A 21,154-nucleotide genomic window follows, 5' to 3' on the forward strand; every position below is an offset into this window, starting at 1 on the left:
TCCCATGTCATCCTCGTTCTATTTTAAAATGTAGAAACATCATTTTCCTGCTTTTAAAGTGTTTTACTTTATGCAATATTCTGACAAATTGGACTCTACTGAGTGTTGTTGCAGTGATTGTGTGTTGAAAGATTTTGCCCTTGTTTCTGTTGATTCACTGTATTGACCATTAAGCATGGTTGTCAGGGTCAGACGATTACTTAATTCCTATCTTTTGGTGATACACAAGAAGCAAAATATTATTTTTCCTTTATCTTGTCCTGTGCTAAAGGTAGGATGCCTTTTCTTCCTAATGCTACCTTCTGTGAACTTACAAAATGTCCTTTCTGTGTGGTCAGTTACCCATTGAATGCCTTGTTCTTCCAGGTATACCTGGATGGTAAGTCTCCTTCACTTTATTTTTGAAGGAAAATCATGTAATACCTACTTTCTTGGCTACCATCAGTTACTCAAGTGGTCTCCTAGAACCAGGTCTTTCCCTTGGATCCATGAACTCCATCACAGTGAGTGTCCTAGAAGGATCAGTGTGTGGAGGGGGTCTTTACATGGAGAAGGTCTGGGCTTCCCTCTGAGTCTCAAAGGGGTTCACAACTCAGGAAGGGTGACAGAGCATGGCTCTCAATGGTCAGCTCTTTCAAGGCAGTGTCAGTGATTCGGTGGTTACGGCCAGCACCTGCTGGAGTGATGGCACAGAGTAGGTGTGTGGGACACCTGTGCATCCTCACCGCCGTCTATGCCTCTTAGTCCCGCTTGGTACTGAACCCTCTGTAGTAAGTCAGATTTTCTGAACAGCATTCAGCAGATTCCTGCTTCAATATGGAAAATGGCACTTTAGAAGTTGAATTACCTTTTTCATGGCACCCAAGTTGCTTAATTTGCAAACTGAGAATAATTTAGGCAATGGGAGAATATGTTTCCATGTGTGAACTGGATTGAAATGAGTTTGGTGTTCTCTCTGCTCCTTCAGCTCAAACTATCATAAAATGGAGCTCTGGCCAAAAATCGTTCAGTTACATGACTTTGGGACATCATCTAGTGTTTTGGGTCACATCAGCTTAGTTTTAATTACTGTTGATCACTTAAAATCTGTCCTTCTTGTAACTGCAGGTATGCCCTGCTTTAAGAACACTGAAATGTGCTTCAAACTTGTGCTTTTGCATGAAGGGACAGTTATTTCCACTCTAAAAATAGCTTGACTTTATAAAATAACTTATCACAAGATTCCTTTAAATAAGATGACTCTCTTAGAGCATTTAAAATATGATTTGATTTGAAAAATCAATGGCCTCTCAACTTTTCAAGAACACATCTGCTTTGTATTTTGAGGCAGGTGAAGGGGGAGAAAAATCAGCCACAAAGAATGAGGGTCTTAAGTGAGCTGAGTTGAATAGGAATTTATTTTAATTTAGAAAAGAATGTGCTTTTCTAGAGTTTCTCAGGAAAAAACACCTTCACCTTTATCACCTCCCAAGTACATTAAAATAGAAGAAAAAAAAAAGAGGCAGGCCAATTTGAATTTGGAAAAGATAAATCTGTTTCTTCGGTGGGTCGCTTTCTGCATTATGCATGTGCGTAAAAGTGAGGTTTGCTTTGATCCTGACTATTAAAAGTTTATTTTTAAACTCAGACTGGGCAGGAATCCAGCGATGCTCTTTCCCCCTGCAGTACATCCTGGTTTCAGGTCCCCAGCCTGGCAGAATGCAACTAAGCAGCAGGAAGTAGTTGAAAAGTGTGGAGACTTGATGGGTGCTGAGGGTTTTTTTCCCCCCTTCTTCCCCTCTATTTTTGAAATTCAAATTGAATGCAATTTTCAGCTCATTTGAGCCAGAATATACTGTTGCTGAGCTTCAGTGGCTCTTAAATTCAAACTCACAGGAGAAAACAGATATCATCTGTCACAGAGGGTGGGAGAGAGAACACTCCGCATTTTATTCAAGGGAGGCAGGGCTCTGGCGACTAATTCAAACCTTTCTGACCAATCGACTAATCATTCACCAGCAAACTTATCAACTAATCAGTGAAACCTTTAAGACAGTCCTTAAGTCTGGGAGCAGTTTTCCCCTCCTTTAAAAGAAAAAAGTTGTTGAAGTCTATTTTCATATGGTTGGTATTTTAATACCTTTTCTGCAAACCGAGATGGAATATCGTGGTGATTTTTTTTCTGCCCTTCCTGACTATTTTTATTGTTTCCATCTTTAATGCCTTTGTCAATGCTATTTATTTATGGCTGTGAATGAGCAGAAAGCTTCTTGTTGGGTACGAGGGGCCAACATTTTGAGTTTCTTTCTTTACTAAATAGATTGCCTAAACAATAGTCTTTCTTAGGTCAAATATTAAGTATCAGTTACAAGAGGAAGATGCACGTTTACAGTCCTTGAGTGTGCAAATGTGGCTTATCTTCAGGGTGGCTGGTTCCAGCCTGGCTTGAGAATGCCTCTTGGGAGATATCTGCCACTGGGTATGTGTCCAGGGAATGAATGCAAATGAATTTGAACAAATGATCATCTGAAACCCCTACTCGGATTCAGGAAGGAGGTGACATGGCAATTCTGGTTCTGAGATGTAGGTTTTATGCTTCACCAACTGGAGCTTATCTTTGACTGTTTTAGCATAAGCCAAAATTTACGTGGGAACATGGAGGCCGTTAGTTTTCACTTGCCTGATTTATTTTTTGTTAAGGTCCACGAGAGACAAGTTAATTATGATGTTATTTCAAAGTAAGTAGGAGAAAAATAATTTGATCCCTAAATATTATCATTTCTAATGAACTTAGTTCATAGCTATCACACTTGGAATTAAAAAATGTTTTGTGGTACATGGATGATCAGGTCATTTATATCTATGCTTAGGTGTGTGCGTGCGTGTATGTTTACATGTCCCTAAGGTCTCTAAGGATGTGACAGCAAGAATTTCTAAACAGTCATTTTCACATTAAGGCATCAACCACTTTATCTTCTTAATAGTAATGTGCTTGTACATTAGGTCATTGGTAGAAAAGAACCTAATTTATTTATTTCATTCCCCTTATAAGAAAGAATGCCCTGACTTGTTAGCCTGTTTTCTTGTTGCGTCTTTGCCATAGCTAAAAGAAACCAAAATCCTGCCCTGACAAGGAATCCACATTTTAGCTAATTACTAAATTAGTTAATAGAATTCTAGTTTTTCTACTAAAACAGCTGATCTCCAATTTACAACTAATTGCTGAGTGCTTTAGTATGTGCCAGACATTCATTGTGCTAAGATTTGCAACATAAAATAATGGTTCTCTAACCTAAATGAAGTAGATGTGGGGGATGAAATTGCGCCCATTGGCTGGGAGAGGGTGCAACTTGAAAGGGCCTCCAGGCTCTGAAATGATTCTCAGACATGCAGTCCTCCTCCTTTTCCTCTGCTGATAATCACCAGTGTGAAACACATATGATGTAGTTTTGAGGTGGGAGAAAGGAGGGTACACAAAATAATCAGGGAAAAAAGCATAATAGAATACACATACTGAAGTGTTCAATGTGTAGCATTCCTTAAAAATTCCTACAGCATAGGGCAAGGGCAGGACACGTGAGGTGCTACCATCCTCTGCTGTAGGTTATGTAGGTCAGCCAGGGGTCAGTGTACAGAAACCAGGAGGACCAGTTCAGAAGGAGGACAGAGCTGGAGTCAGAGGGAGGATGGAGGGATGAGGCTCAGTGGTGTGCAGGAGCCTGCCCGGACCAACGGAGCCAGGTGTGAAATTTCTAGAAATTGTGTGAGCCAGCTTTTATAAAACATTATTAAAAATAAAATTATGTAAAATTACAATAAATCAATTGTAAACAAAGTTTTATAAACTTGCAATAAATCAATTATATTGCAAACAAAATAAATACTCAAAACTTATCTCTTTCTAATTATTGTCTCCCCATATTCAGCTATTATCTGTGCTCTTGAGGCATGTCTGTTGTATCTGTGGGGTGAAGGACAGAATTTCCAGAATCTTGCACCTAGCCTTAGTTCATTTGCATGTCAATAAGCATTTACCACTGGAGAGCCCCTAGTTAATCTGGGGCAAGGGGTGGAGAGAAAATGGCCATTCTCTTCTCCCCTCTGTTCCTGGTATGTAATCGGTCTGGAGTATGCCAGTCACCAAGGACCCACCCATGGCATTCCTCCCAGAAGGGGCAGGTGGGAAGTAACAAGCATGCCGTGGCTGCAGAGCGCAAGCCGCAGCCGGAGGAGACGCAGGGTGCCAAGCCCAGCTAGTGCAATCAAGCAAGCTGTGAGCAATAAAAGTGGTTTCTCCCAACCTACCCTTTCCCTTGACTTATTTCGGTTTCACCGGTTTCATAGGGGGATTCGCCTGGAGCAGGGAACACCCTTCCCCTCAGAGCTCATAATGGTGTATTGCTGGGCATCTTGCCATCTCCATGTTCCATGACATCATGTTGGTAGCTTTAAATCAGCCGTGATGGGAATGTTTATACCACAGAAATTGCCAAATGCTAAAAAGTGGGCTTTTTTAACTGAAGAGCCAGTTACTAAAATATACTAGACAAACACTGGGGTTGGGCTAAAGAACTAAAAGGTGTAAATGGAAATATATCAGAAGGTGGGGTTATGGGAGAATGGTTCTTCCCAGTGAAAGCAGGGCATTATATAGGCAAATGGTTTACAGTTTATTTAGATTGGGAGTCATTGACTATATTTTTTAATTGAAATGTAATTGATATACAATACTATATTGGTTTCAAGTATACAACATAGTGTTTTGACAGTTGTCTGTATTATTAAATGCTTACTCAAATAAGTTGTTACTGTCAACATAGAAGGATGTTACAGAACTATTGATTGTATTCTCTATGCTGTATTTTCATCCCTGTGACTAATTTATGCTATGATTACGATTTTTGTGCCTCTTTATCCCCATTACCTCTTGTACCCACACACCCCAGTCCCTCCCCCATGGTAACCACCAGTCACTTCTCAGTGTCTATGACTTTATTTATGTTTTGTTCCTTTTTGTTTTATTTTGTTTTGTTTTAGATTCTACATATTTTATTTGTTTTTCTCCGCCTGGCTTATTTCACTTAGCGTAATACCCTCTGAGTCCATCCATGTTGTTACAAATAGCAAGATTTCTTTCTTTTTTTATGGCTGAACAATATTCTATTGAATATATGTACTACATCTTTTTTACCTAGTCATCTATTGATGGACACTTTGGTTGCTTCCCTATCTTGGCTATTGTAAATAATGTGGCAGTAAACGTAGGGGTGCATCTGTCTTTTTGAATCAGTGATTTTGTTTTCTTTGGGTAAATTCCCAGAAGTGGAATTGTTAGGTTAAATGGTATTTCTATTTTTAGGAAAGAGCTTTCCAGAGTGGCTGGACCAATTTACATTCCCACCAGCAGTGTAGGAGGGTTCCTTTTTTTCTGAATCCTTGACAATACTTGTCATTTCTTGAGCCATTGACTGTTTTTAATACCTTTTATTATTATTATAATATATATTCACTATAGAAAATTTGGAAAATAAAATAATAGCTTACACTTCAGTAATGTTTTGTGTGTGCCCCACACTTATAAGTGCTTTAAATATAATACATCATTGAATCCTAAAGAGCCCCATCACATAGTTGCTGTTATCCCATTTAAAAGATGGAGGGATAAGGTATAGAGAAGCTAAGAAGCTTAGTCACATAGAGGAACTGCAATCGGTATGCAGGCTGGTCCACGAAGGAGCGTGCTCAGCCCTGCTGATGCTCAATGGGGATCATGACAAGCAGCAATAACCCTGCCACTTGGGGCATTTCTGAGAAACTGGACTAGTAGGGGCATCATTTAGGAGGGAAAAGGGGACTCTCAGTTGTAGATGGTTAGGATTCGAGGTGTGGGGAATCTCAGCAATGAGGCTCCCAGAGCAAATCAGCCTGGGAAGGAGTGTAAGCCTCAGCTAGAGACAGCCCGGCATGTTGTTGCAGGAAAATCTAGTCATCACGGGGATTAAGAGTGGAAAGAATAGCTTTAAGGAAAACTAAGTTTTAGGAAGAAAAACAAGAAAAAGAATAGGGAATGAGACAAGCAAATGGAAAGGGAGGAGAGAAAGAGGCATGAAGGACAGTGTCAAGAAGATCAGAAAGGCAAGTTGGGGGAAGGAGTTGCTAATGAACAGTGTGCTTCAGTGAAATTTTATAATGTAACCATATGATTTATCATCCAAACTGAATCACTTTGGGAGTGAAAGGGGGCGCTGTTTATAATTAGGCCAGGAAACAGACATAACTCGCCGAACAGGGATGAGTAGTCACACTAGGTTTTCAGATGGATGAAACTGGCAGATTTCCAGGAGTTCATGATGGTCTGAAAAGGATTTCTCTTTAATCAGCATTTACTGAGCATCTACCATGAGGAATGCTGAAAATAAAGATACATAAGGTAAAGTTAAAACAATAGTTTGTGGAGGGGAAAAACAGAAATTTGATGTCTTACGTATAATCATATTTTGCCATGCAAACCCTCAAACAGTTACTATTCAGTTTATTAATAGCTTTTTCTACATAGTTCAGTGTTCGTAGAGGTATATAACTAATTTCATTTTCAACTAAAACAATGCTGCCATGGCACGTATAGGTCTAGAATTTACTTGTTATACATATATACATCTTTTCAGATCAGTACATAATTAGTACCTCCTTAAATGGACCTATCATATTTGACTATTCCCTCATTGATACACATTTAGCCCTTTTACTTTTTGGGTTTTTTTTTTCTATTAACAATAATGATATGTAAATTTTAAAATTGTGATCTTATTTCTATAGGGTAGTTATCTAGTAGGATTGCCAAGCTAAAGTGTATCTAACATCTTCAATTTTATAAGAAATTCTCAATGGATCATTAAAAAATTGCAAAAATAATGCTTCCACCAGCCTTGCACAAATACCCATTTCCTACTTAGCCATATCAGACTTTCTAATTTTTTGCTAATTTATTACTGGGAAATGGTGTCTTATAGTTATTTCAATTTGCATGTTTAAAATTATTGATGAAGCTGAGCATCTGAGTTTTTTTGGTCATTTGTTTCTTTTTTAGTGAATTTATATTTTCATATTGCTGATTTTTTCTCTTGAAATAGTCACCATTTTCCTTATTTGTTAAAATGTCTTACACACAAAGAATATTAACCCCTTTTCTCTACATTTAGCTTTTCATTTTGGTTTTTATTATCTTTCATCAAGGAGAGGTAGTCAAATATGTTGATTTTGATTTTTTGTGGCTTCACATCTTTGTCTTATTAGATTGATCATCCTTGCCCCAAAGAAAGAAAAGCAATAATAATTTTATTCTAAATCTTCTTTGTACATTTTTTCAAGGTAATTCTTGGTCCCCATAGCTCTAGCTCATAGACAATTTGGGGAGATGGCAGAGGAGACTGGGTATTCCTGCTTGGCTCTCTGTTTAGTGCTCTGAGGGATGCCTTGAGAGCTATGCGAACCCAAAGGGGCACCGGGGTCCGTGGGCAGAGGGGAGGAAGGGGTGCAGCTGGGGGCTTCCTGAAGGGCTGACATCCGAGCTGAACCTTCAAGTCTGAAGCAGCAGGAGTGGGGAGGGTTTCCAGCTGAGGAAAATGGCAAATCAAGAAGACTTGAAAACTTTAAGTCAGTAGGTTTTGCAGATCAGGGAAAGAGAGGCCGTGTGATTTCTCAGGTGGGTTAAAGGAAAGCATTTCTAATATGAGGGGATGACTATTTTCCTGACATTTTCAAAATTTCCACAAGCAAAAAAAAAAAAAAGTAAAAGTTATTACTTGTTTGGAAAGAAAAAAGGAATTTTAAGCTGAAGAAAATGTAAACTCTGAGCATGGGCTTAAAGAAGCTAAATGATAGATCAATGAGGGTCAGACACGCCTCCGCCTGAAAGTATTAGGGGCTGGAGAGAGAGGGGCAGGGATCCTTGTTAGAAGGTCGGGAGGAATGTGCGTGTGATCTTTAATATCCGTGTGCCTTCTTCCAGTTACTCTGGGACCATGTGGTGACAAGTGTCTGCAAACTGAACTTGGCCTTCAGCCTGTCACCTTTCTTGTTCAAAAAAAATTTTTTTTGAAGTATAATTGACATAATGTTATATTAGTTTTAAGTATGATGTACGTGATCAAACATTGTATATATATTATGAAATGTTCACCACAGTAAGGATAGCCACCATCTGTCTTCATATATAATTGTTGCAATATTAGTGACTACACTCCCTATGTTGTACTTTTTATCACCGTGATGTGTTTATTTTATACCTGGGAGTTGGTGCATCTTGATCCCTTTCACCTAATTCACCTGTCCACCTCCCCACTCTGCTCTGGCAACCACCAGTGTGATTTCTGTGTTCAAGAGGCTGCCTCGGGATTTTTGTTTTTTTCAGAGCCCATGTATAGGTGAAAGCGTGTGGTATTTGTCATTCTCTGACTTACTTCACTTAGCATAAATACCCTGTAGGTTCAGCCCCATATCCCGAACTGAGCCTCTCAACTTTCAAGCCTCACTGTGAGCCAGTCCAGAGTAACAACGCATCGCCTAAAATGAGGTCCTTTCTGACTAACCTACAGGAAGCTCTCCATCCACAGCATTATCCCAGCACATACTTCCAGTTCTCTCACACGCCGTGTTCATCTGCTCTTCACTTTAAGACGCATAACCAGTGTGGGACCTTGTGTGTTTAACCTACGTGCTTCACACTTACCCTTCCTTCTGTTTGGGACCCCTCCGTAACTCTTTGTCGGGCCTGCTGGAATCCCACCTGTCCTGCGAGATGAGCTCGTGCTCTGCCTCCTTGTGTAGCCTTCCCTCACCTCTTTGGCTGGAAGAAATCTGTATGTTGAAATGTGTGCTGATACCATTGAAGACTTAAACTAAAACAGCAAGGTATTATAGTGAGATATGTAAGTGTATATATAGTTATATAATATATATATTTTTATATAATATAGTTATGTATGTTAATATGTATAAAAAATATGTTACATATAATACACATAGGGCAGATATCTAGTAGAATTGCTGAGCCAGAATGTATCTATACTTTCGGTTTTCTAAGAAACTCTCAGTGAATCATTAAAAAATGGTAAAATAATGCTTTCACCAACCTTGTACAAATACCCATTTCCTAGTTAGCCATGGTTACGTCAGACTTTCTAATTTTTTGCCAACTTATTAGATATATATATAACAAATATATACATGTATGTGTAACACATATATAACAAACGTGTGGTATATACATATATAGCATGTTTTATATATGCCAATTTATTACACATATAACAAATATATACCTATATAACACATATATAACAAATATGTGATATATATGTTATATATACACATATGTAAAAAGTATATGTTGAATATATGGTTTCTATAACAAATGTACATAATGTATGTACATGTAATGTGCAAATATAGTGATATAGTCATCCTAAAATAGTGAAGTGTATAATGATCGTGTTCCTAACTAGATTGTAATTTCTGAAAGGGCAGGAGCCACATCTTATACTTCTCAGCAGTTCTCAGGCAGAGAAGTCCCATCCTCCCTGAAAAGGCTGGGAGACCAAGCCTACCTATAGAAAGAGACCCGTGGATAGCAAAGACAAGGACAGGTGCTCACAGAATAAACGCTCAGAATGTAGTCATTTCCTGAAAATAAGGGATTAGGAACTTGAGGAGAGAATGTAATTCCAAATAAACCTCAGAAGGAAGTGAGCCTGGAAAAACGCAGGGGATGGGTAAATGGATTACCTTGTCTTCCTGGTGGGGGGCCAGGTTGAAGTTAGACAGAACGCATTGGTAATGAGCCAAGTTCACGTGTTCCTTAGCATTTGGTGACTAATGACCAGTGTGATACAGAAGAGACCTGAGAATGTCTGCATCAAAAAGAGGTGAGAAGAGAGATTAAAGAGGCTGGGGAAAGGAGGATGCTTGTGAAAAAGGAGAAGTCAGAGCAAGGCTGTTGAGAGGGGATGTGAGTCAAAGCAAGATGCTGTCATCAGCTTGGCAGAATTTCTGTGAAGTGCAGACAATGGTGAGGATGTCAGCCCTGGACTTGGAAAGCAGTGACAGCCAGTGAAACCATGTGCTGCCTAATGGTCTGGAGGAGGTAAGAGTGACATGGCATGGGTGGGGGTATGTGGGGTGGGGGGCACGAATCAGGCAGAGTTTCTGTGAGGACACCGGGAAGATGAGAGAACAACAGTCAAGACAGTCATGCTTGGAAAGGGATCCAAGACTCAGTGTCCTCACAGCTGGACAGCACCGCCAGGCAGGGGGTACCTGGGGAATCCGCCCAATACTCTCATTTGGTGTTTGGAGAGAAAAAAGTCTAAAATGCTTAATATCATGTCCCAGGCCCCCCACAGGCCTGCGTCTCAGGCGTCATCACTTGACCTCTCTTGTCTCTGTACTCCAGCCAAATGAAAGTGCTTCCCATCTCCTGAGCTTTACATTCTGTCTCACTTGCACCTACTGTTGGCTTTGTTTGAAATGAGCGTCTATACACTCTTTGTTCTTTGTCTAACTCCTATGTAAATTGCAGATCTTAGCTTAAAAACATTTCTTTAAAGCATCCTCCCTTCCCCCTCGCCCACCCACAAGGTAAGGTCTTCCAAGCATTTGTTTTTTATTTCTTAATTTACGTGGAATACACCGGTACTTCTCGACTCCCTTTTCTAGATCATGCGCTCTCCTCAGTCCCATCTTCTAGGACTGTACCGGTCACAAAGTAGTTGCCCAGTGAAATACCTTTTGAGTGAGAGAAGGAAGAAAGAAACAAATTTAAGTGACCAATTTTTGACCAGTTGTTGACTGCCATGTTTCTTCTGAAGCCAGGAACGATCAGGCTTGACTTACATATGACTTTAACATTTATGTACAGATTTGGGAGCCCAGGTGGTGGTGATGTTTATCCTAGTATTTTAACCATTTCTAAGTGTACATTTCAGTGGCATTGCATGATTCACATTGTTGTGAAGCCATTACCACCATCCATCTAAACAACTTTTTCATCCGCTCAGATAGAAACTCTCTACCAATTAAACAATAATTCCCAGTTGCCCCCTCCCTCAAGCCCATTCTATTTTCTGAATCTATGAATTTAACTCTTCTAGGTACCTCTTAAGTGGAATCATACAATAGTCGTCTTTTTGAGTTTAGCTTATTCCGTCAGCATATTGTGTTCAAAGTCCATGTTGTAGCATGTATCAGAATCCTACTCCTTTTTAAGGCTGAATAATATTCCATTGTATGTATCTATCACATCTTATTTTTCCATGTATTTATTGGTAGACATTTGTGTGCTGGGCATTGTGCAGAAAAAGAATGAGACATCGTCCGGGAGGAGGCAGTGGGGAACGAGGTGATGGATGGATGGGGTGTGATGGGGGGTTAAGCCACAGTCTAGTAAGCATGGGGAAAGAGGTAATGGCAGAGGGTGGGCAGTCAAGGCTTAATTCAGAGCCATTCTATGATCTTCAGGCTGGAAGAGCCCTCAACACTAAGACATTGATGAATATTGATTCTGTAGGTACGATATCTTGAAAAAAGAGATACCACAGCCACACGTAGGCACTGGTCCCTCATAGTCAAGATTTTCTTTTTTTCAACTAGACTAGTTGGGGCTTCTTTCTTCTTGATTTTTCGGTAACTGGAAAAGCTCGTTCCCTAAAAATTCCTCATATGCCTGAATTCTTTCTTACAGATCAGAACTGGATTAAACCCTTTTTCCTTAACAACTTCTTACTTACAGTTTTCTAAGCCTTTAATGCCCTTTGAATCGCCTGCTCTAAATTCTCAGGTTAAAGTGCACCAGGGGGGGAGAGTCAGGTTTTGTCCTATCCTGGTGGAGGCTAGGACATCCCCTTACGTGGTAGTTCCCTCTCGTGGCGCCGGGATCCCACGTGGTGTGGCCTGGCTGTGGAATGAGGGAGTGCCTAGTGCTGAAAGCAGCCCGAGGAGGGGAGGCTCATTTTGTGCCACACCCATCAAGCTCAACCTCACAGCCTGGAGGCAGAGGGGGTAATTTTCCAAGATATGCTAGTCCTTAGACTGAGTCAACCTTTTGGGAAATGTTATTTTTTTTCTTCCTACTCCAGAAGTCCAGCTCATTGGCCCATTTCAAGTTGCCTCTGATCTGTAACTGCTGCTCCGCAGCCCCTTGAATCCATCCTTGGGGATGTTCCCGGTGGTCACTTTGCAGAACTCCCTCAGGCCAAGAAAGCCTCCCTCACTTTGTTTCTGCTCACCCCTTGCCCTCCGTGGGGGTGAGGGGCCATCTCTGGGCCGCCTCCCTTGTAGTCTGTTATTAGTGGCAGGTGATTAGCAGGTGGCTTCTAAGCAAAAAAGGAACATTGCCCCAGGCTCCACTCTCCCATAGGCTCTTGCCATTTTGCTACAAAAGAGAAAAATCGAGCCTTTGAAGAGTGTGTATACACTATTCATGTCCTTAGAAAGAGAGGAATGTCTATAACATTTCAGGAACAGTATTAGATTTTATTCAGTTTTCAGAGGGCAGAACTGTTGGGTTATGGCTTAAATTGCTCGTGTAATGAAACAGAAGCAGTTGCCCTAACTTAAACATCTAGTCCTCTAGTAAAAGCTTATTTGAGAGTTTCTCTCTAGATGCTAATCTCACAACAAGTTGTACTCCAGTGAGACAGAGTGCCCATGAAACACAGTCACTGGGGCTGTGCTGAGCCCCTCTGCTTGCAGGCGAGCTAGCTTAGTGACAGCGTGCTGCATCCAGCATTCAGAATTCCGCCTGCACTCCAGCTACTCATTTGCCCAGATGAAAGCTCCCTTCTCTACCTCAGTCCTCCAGGCTTCTTTTCACCACCTACACCGCTACCTTCAGATCCCCCAGGGGAAATATTATACGCTTCTTTCAACATCTTGAACTACCACTGTCCCGAGCATTAAGCGAAACATCATACATTTTTTTTCCGGATCTCTAAATGATTACTGCAAGTGCAATGCCCTGCTCAGACCAAAAAAAATAATAATAATAATCCTGTTCGTGTTCCTGAGTTTTAAATTGTTAGTTTCTTTCCAATTATTTTTAGGTAAAACTACAAGTCTGGGAGAACTCTGTGCCTTCCCTTCCTCTGCCAAATACATACCACCAAACTATTTCCATAGTCGGGTTTGAGCTGGGCAAGAGCCGCATGAACATAAACGGGGTCATTTTTTTCCAGGGGCGTCCTCCGTGACCTTGGGAGGGAAACTGCTTGTGTCCACGTAGCTGGGTGTATAGCAGAATAGGCCAGGCGACACATCCTCTGCCCCTCAGTTTCTTTGACCCTATTTTTCTAATCTTGACTCTGTTACGAAGGTGCAGTGTGAGCCTCAGAGCACCTGGCCGAGTTCACCTTCTCTGGTGTTTTCCCAGCGTGCCCAGATCCGCTGAAGCCAAGTCTCCAGGGCAGGCGCCTGGCACTCTGTATTGTAACAAGTGCCTGAGGTGCCTCTCTGGGTTGGGCAGCGGTGGGCAACACTGGTCCATTCATTCATCCACCTTTTGCACATGGAGGTAGGCCAGATCTTGGGGTGGTCTGAGGGCCTCGGGGGTTGTTTGCATGGCCTCTTTCTCTTGCTTGGTTCTGACCGCCGGCCCCTTTTATATGAACCAGGAAAAGAGGGAGCTTGTTCCAAAAAAGAAAGAACAACACAACTCAACCAAAACCCAAAAACGGGGGAGGGGGGTGTTCTCTTTTATTTGAGAATAACCTTAGGAGGTATTAAGTTGAAATACTCCTCAGGGTGACTGCTGCCGTCTTGCCTGTCTCAACATGTTTTGTATGACAACAGTAATACAGGCTGTTTCGCCATCCTGTTTAAATCACAAAACCAAGTGGGTTCCTTGTTTCCCTGCATGAGAACTGCGTATGGCTCCTAGTCCCTGATAAGGCGTCTCAGCAAAGTGACCTGTTGTGACGACCTGGAAATCTTCTTGAGTATAATTCTCCAGACAGTGGTCGATGACAGAGAAGACAATCAGGGAGCTTTGGGGTATGCTGGGGAGAGCTTCTGGGTGTAAATATACATAAGGAGGACAGTGCCCTTTTATTAGCTATTGAATAAGGCAGGCTGGACACTGGGGGGACAATTGAAAACAGTATCTTGGGCATGAAATTGAGTCTTAGATTTTCTCACCTCACCCGGTTACTGTCCTGTTTGCCCAAGTCACATTTCCGCCCTGCCATCAATAACCCCAAGCTGGGGCTGCAACCTATAGCAACAACAACAACAAAAAGCCATGACATGAGCCTTTCATATATTTGCAACACTCTTTGTATTACCATGGCAACAATAGTTTTAATTATGGAGAGTCAAAGTGATCGCTTGTATATCAGATGTGGCTCACTTTTCCCTGTGGACAGAACTCTGATTTGAGAGAAGCTTTGTATGTGGATTTTTCCTTCTAGGCTGGATTTTATTATCTGCTCTAACAGACAGCTCTTTTACTTATGGAAGGAACGAGAGGAAGCTCAAGTCCTGGCTGACAGGGCTGCTGGACAGAGGCCCTTGTGGGGACGAACTGGGCCTTTTGGTCTCAGAGGCAGCCAGATGCACTCATCCTTCGTGAATTTAAGAACCTAGCAAGCCGGTGCTCTCAAGGGCTGCTTTTGGCGTCCCCTTTTGACCAGTGGAAATCCACACTGTTAGGATAGAGACTTGTATGAAGTACCATCCGGGTAATCAGTCTTGACAACACTCAGGATTACCCTGGGGGTGGGGGGGTCGGGAAAGTAACACTTGCAGTAACGCTTATGGAAATATACAAATCGCAGCGGCTTTCCCGTCAGAGCTAAGGGGGGTCTGGGGGGATACATGCAGGAGAGAACACATCGTCCTATGTGGGCCCCCCTGTCCTTTATTTCTGGGCCTCTTTGCCTGCTCCCTAAATTTCTCTTCAGGCTTGGAGAGGTACCACACCATATCTAAATATTTCTGGGATTCCTCATTCTGAAAGCTCTGGCAAAGCTAAATAATCTTCCCCTTAGGTAAACATAAATCATTGTCTACCTTCTCTGCTCCTTGAGTAGACCTTTTGATACGTTCATTAATTATAGCCGCTGCCTGGTGGTACAGTGATGTCTGAGTCACTGCCGTGAGCATCTTCCCTGGAACGCCCCCATCTCTGACACGGAGCCCTAAAATCCGATTCAGTGTTAAAGAGGCCCTTCTTCTATGCGATGGACAGCCGGATGGTAGCAGGGAGAGGAACTATGCCTGGAGAATGTAGCAGTGTGAGGGCAGGAGTGAGACAGCAGAGAGGCGGCACAGGGGATGGTGATGGAATGAGGCTGTCCTTTCACAGGCGGCAACTGTTTCTCCTCTCTGCAACCCGGGGATAAGACCTTGACCCTCTGCTCAGTAGATATGCTGGCTCCATCCTCCGTCCAGTTAATCAGAACCCCAGCTTATGAAGGCCAGCATGCCCATGCAGAACTGTTTAGAAATAGGCACCATGGTTCTGATTTCTAATCCTTTCCCACATTATTTAAAAAAAAAAAAAAAAGGCCCAGTTTTTGGTAAATCTTGCTTAACGAATGACACAGGCTCTCTGTTTTCCTTCCACATTCAGGAAGCTTGGCGGCTATGATTTTGATTTTGGAGTTGGGGCATGTTAATTAAGCCTTTGTTTGAAAGCAGAGGGGTTCTGTTTCTTGTTTGTTGTTTAATAAGATTTTTTTGTGTTAAGAATGGCACTGAGAATCTGTCAGAATTAGCTTGGCTGCATATGTGTAGCTCGGTGCTTTGAGACCCTTGAAATGTCTGTTTTTAGGACATCAGCAGGGGGCTAATGAAAAGGCTTTGTTGATTTTAACGAATTGCAAGCCACTGTAGCCAAAATAAATATAATCTGCTTTTTGGATTAGTTGTCACAGATGATTTTACCTACTAACAATGATTAAAGAACCCAAGTGGACAGAAGCATAGCTGCTCTCCAGTGATTCTTGCTAAAATAGCAATAAACAGAAGTAAATAAAGACTTAGAGCATTAGTTATCTTTAATAAACAGTGACGCCAAATATACTGTGTGCAGGCGTGAAGACATGGAAGTGGGGGCCTAGGGAAGATCAGGATGTTGAATGCCTGCATGGCAGGCACCCCATTGGTAAAAAATCTAGAGTGCTCTTTGGCATCGTCCATCTGTTGTAGTTGTACCCCGTCGGGAAGTGGTTAGAAACCCAGAGCCACCCCTGGCTTCCCAGTCCCCTCTCCAAAGCCAATCCCTTTCCTCACCATTCTGTTCTCATTTTCCTGCAGACTCTGGGACAGAAGTTGAAATATTGCAATCATAGGATTAGAGTATGAAAATCAAGGAAGTGTTAATTACTTGTGCAATTATTAACCTTCTTGCTGCAGCAATTCTACCCAGTTAATGACCAGGAGACTAGCATTGTATCCTTCCCAGTGTTTTTTCTACCCTGATGAAAAGAATGGCTTGCCCTGTTTGGCAAAATGGGTCCTCAGATTTCTCCAAGAAAATCTGACTGCGTTGGCCTGCATTGATGCTTAAGCTTAACCAGAGGAAGGAAGGGTGCTGCTGAAACCGTCCTAGGTGGGGCATGTGGGTACCAGCTGAAAGAGGCCTTCAGGAGGCAGAAAAATCATCCGAGGTGAGAAGCTATGGTTTTGCCTACTTTTAATCTTATCAAATGTTGTAAATCGTGCCATGGATACGTAATCTCAGATGGCAAAGCAAGTGACGAGCAGGGTTTTCCTTAGCTTCTTTTTCCCCCGGAGGGTGGTTAGTATTGCGTTTGTTTACAGATGCAGATGCCAGTGTGCACAAGGCCCACAAATAAGTCATGGAAAGGCCAAGCAATAAAGCAGCAACCTTCCAGCACGCTGGGGTGGCCCAGATGTTCGTTGCACTAACTGGTCAAAAGCAGCACTTGCAGCTCACAGCTCCAAAGTTTATCGTCTTACTCACGGTTATAGACTCTCAGGAACTCAGAGCTGTCATTTATTTGGTTCTTACCAGGTGCGGGGCACCGTGCTAAGGGCTTTGTAGATAACATACCATCTGATACCTTATAACAAATCTATTCATCCCATAATTATTTATTGAGTCCCTCCTGGTACCAAGTTCTGCGGGAGAAATACAGCAGGAAATAAAATCAATATAAATTCCTGCCCTCTTGAAGGTTTTATTCCAGTGAAAGGAGTCAAGACAATGAACACAGTGAATTAAAATAAATAGTTATTACAGTAGAATATGGTAAGTACTGTGGAGAGAAAACAAGGGAGCCAGAGAGATGTTCCGGTTCTAAATAAAGTCAGTAGGTAAGCCGGACAGAGCAGGCAGCGTTGTGAGTGAAGACTTGAAGGAAGTGAGGGGCCAGCGCTGCGGGTGTCAGCGGGAGTGGGAGGGGAAGAAACGCAGTGAGGCCAGGAAAGGAGCCTGCCTGCAACGTTCCAGGAGCCCCAGCAGGCCAGTAAGGAAGGGAAAAATGAGGGAGGCCAGCGCAAGTAAGAGGTCGGGGCTCTAGGAGTTTGCAGCCCCTTGTAAGGACTTGGCCGTTTGTGCAGCAGATGGGAAACTCCTGGGGAGTTTCAGGCAGAGGAGTGACATGATCTGTGTTCCATTTTCAAACTTCAGGAGGTAGGTAGGATGTCCTCATTCCACGAATGGAACACAGAGGGCAGAGTGAGTTCAGTTAGGTACTTGCCAAAGCGGAGACCACACTGTCAGACTCCAGCTGCTGTTCAGCGCAATGCCTCCCGAGGAAGGAAGCCTCTGGTAGCCACGGGATGCCTTTCTTACCAATGGATGAGAAACATCTTGTGAATGTTAGTGTTTAGATAATGCCTTCTGAGTATCTGAATTCAAAGTCTTGAGTAATTGGACCACTTGTATATCACTTGCTTCATTAAATTCACTTTCCAAACAGCAGAATACAGTGAAATCTGTAAACAGTACAACGGCTGTAGGTCATGTAAGCCGGTAGTATTAGATCTGGGGTTTGAATCTTGTCCCGCTGCCTGACTCTGAATCTCGCGCCCTGCTTACGGCATCTTCCTGCCTCTACCTCGCTTATAACTTTAGGCACTAAGATGCATTCAACATATACAGGGAATGAGGTGTTGTACCAAGTTTGCGCTGAGCAGATGCTCGTAACAGTGACATTTCTATGTGGCTCCTTCTTTTAACCTCTTCTTCCGTAGTCCAGCACGTATCTTGGGTTAGGTGTGCGATTACCAGCTGGGTGGGCATTGAAACCCTACAGCTAGGGAAGGCAACAGTGCAGTAAGTGACATAGCATTGAGTAAAAGTAGTCAATTGGGGACCGTCCCTAAATTTCATTTGTCTTTTTTCAGGAACTCCTTTTCCACATCCTATGGCGCACTAACTAAGTGATATAGATCCCATTGCATATCAGCTAGAATCTATTCTTCCCTGGGGAATTTGAAAGGTAAATAGGCACCAGTAAATATTCTAAGCTAAAAGTTTCTAAACTATAAGGAATGTGAACAGCCATGCTCAGCCAGGCAAATGCAGGCACACAACTGTACACACACACTTGCACACACACACTCATGCAAAATCAGAGTTCTCTGTTTTCTTGGTCATCTGTGCAACTGTGGTGTTAGTTATCTCAATCAAATCTTTTTAAGATTTAAATACTTACGCTCTGTATTGTGGGGAACCATGCCTTGCTGGGGTCCGGGTGCAATTCTGAACATGCCTTTTTAAAAAAGACTTTATGTCTCAGATCTTTAGGATTTTTGACGGCCTAAACAAACAAGAGTTTTGAGCACTGGTACAGCATTGTTCTTTTCTTTCTCTAAATAACCTTGAATTTTGACCTTGTGTTTTTGACCGAGAAAGCACTGCTACATAAATGAATGATATACAACTTCCTCTTATTTCCTGCAAAAAGTCTACCCCAAGTCTATCTCTGAAGTTTTCACATGCTGTTGTCCTACTTTCTTGTGGGGTGTATGTGGCATCTGCCATCATTTCCCTGAATAACATAACAAGATGCTGGTGATACTCAGCCTTAGACTTATTAGAATAAAATTTAATACAGGTGCTCTGTTCATTTTCCATAGAAGTCTTACTTGGGTGTCTGGCATTTTGAAATAAAAGGAAGTCATTATCTTGTTATACTACTGTACACTGGCAGGTGGGATGGACCTAAGCAAAGGCTTGATTCTGCTTAAAATTCAAATTAACACCCAGGTCAGCTCTGCGGTGGTGTAGAAACATGATATTCCTCCTCCAAACGAGATGAATTTGGGTGCACAATATGAACAGCTTTTGTATGATTTCTAGAGAAGGGGCCTTAGCTATGGTGATAGGCTGTTTTTCCTTTGTACTCTTTAACAGAAAAACAAAAATAACGTATTCTGTTTTAATAAGTTATTAAGGAAGCAAACTTTGTTCAGTTGAAAACATCGTTAACCTAGCAATGGATTTATATGGTTGCTGTTCAAATTTTAAGTGCTCCTTTTTAGCCCCAGCTGAGGGTTCTAGCTGGGTAATTGGTCTCTTGGCCAAAGCCCTGAAAATAGGATGTTTCTCGGTTCAAAACCATAAAGGCTATTTCTGTAGTGATTAACATTTTGACAAATTGAATGTAAGAGTATTGGTGCCACACTGATGCCATTTTCCTTACAAAGGGACAAACTACTATCCCTTACTCAGCAGGTGACTTGGAATTAGCAAAGCTTTGGCTCTAGGAGAAAAAGGCATGAATCTAAGCAGATAAGCATTCAAGGTCTCATATTGGTGATCTTCAAGTTTATGGTGATCTAATTTCCCATAGTTTCTTTACTACTTTTACTGACTACTTTAAATACTTTTATTCTGAAATAGAAACATTAGAGAAGAAAATGAATTCACACCACTTTATATTTGAAACTGGGAAAAACATATGTAACAGCCAGTACCAGATATTTAATTATTATCACTAATAATGTTTGTAGTTATGAAATGTTCCATTAGTCATTTGATATTCAAAAAAGTCTGTGATGGGAGTAATGTAGTCTTCATGAACCTCATGTTACAGGTTAATTAATTAAACTTCAGAGTTTGATTTGTCTAAGGTCACACACTTTATTCTGGTTTTCAGATTTTGGGGTTTTTCCCCTTTTAGATGATTTGTATAAGGGCTTTAAAACTATAAAACATTAACTTTTATAGATTAGTTTTCTTATTAGCTAATGTTTTTTGGTATGTATTTATTCCATTTTAATTCAAATTACAGTTAGCTTATCATAATGAAAAGGTTCAATAATAATAGAAAAAAACAAGAAGAAGGTTTGATGAAGTTTGAATGTCAGAAACAAGAGGAACATAGAGTGAATCAGTGTAGAGAAAAACATGCATGATCTAGGACTGTAGAGAAGAAAATCTGCACTTTGTTTTAACCTTACAAACAGGTAACAGAGCAGTCTGATTTTTCTTTCCTACCCAGGTACAGAGTTGAGACAGAATGAGATGATAGAGTATTCAAAGGAACACTGGGCCACATACTGGTTTTCCTAAACTCTCTAGGTGCACGTAAGTGATGAGATTCATTAGTACATTTAAAATAAAGGATAAGACAATTTTGAGTATTTAAAATAAACTTAAAAGCCTTTATCTGAAAATAGGAATTTTCCCAGGAGTACACAAAATTAATTCTCCCAAAAGCTGATGTTTGGAACATAGTTACAAAGCCTTTGTAGATTTTAAATTTGGCAAAACATGTTCTACCATCACATAAAAATAACAACTTTAAAGGGCTCATAAATAAAGACATAAAAGGCATTTTGACATTTAATACAAAAACAGCATTTTGATGAACTGGGTAAAAATGAATCATAGACATATGGATTACATCTTTCTTTATAGTGTGCCTGAGTTTTAAAAATGAGGCAGTAGAAATCTGGCAAAATATTTTTGGGGAATTCGCTCTATATACTATATTTAAAAGGAGGTGAAGATGAACTCCAGACTGCTGTGATTGCTCATGACATTGAATTTGATAACTTTTCATTCGTGTATAAGAAATTCTTGTGAAATAGCTCAATCTGTCCATGTGTTGTAGAAGGGAATTTTGGAGGCAGCGTGTACCAATTCAGTTGGTCACATAATCAGTCAACAAGCACTCATTACCAGGTGATTACCAAATGCCAGGCT

At 41.3% G+C, this 21,154-nt stretch overlaps 1 protein-coding gene across 7 annotated transcripts in view; it reads left to right on the forward strand.

Annotated features, from left to right (window-relative positions):
• ESRRG (estrogen related receptor gamma) overlaps positions 1-21,154 on the forward strand; it is a 590,395-nt gene that overhangs the window by 177,965 nt on the left and 391,276 nt on the right. The gene's annotated exons all lie outside the window — the stretch shown is intronic.

Source organism: Manis pentadactyla, chromosome 19 (genome assembly GCF_030020395.1).
Source record: "Manis pentadactyla isolate mManPen7 chromosome 19, mManPen7.hap1, whole genome shotgun sequence".
NCBI lineage: Eukaryota > Metazoa > Chordata > Mammalia > Pholidota > Manidae > Manis > Manis pentadactyla.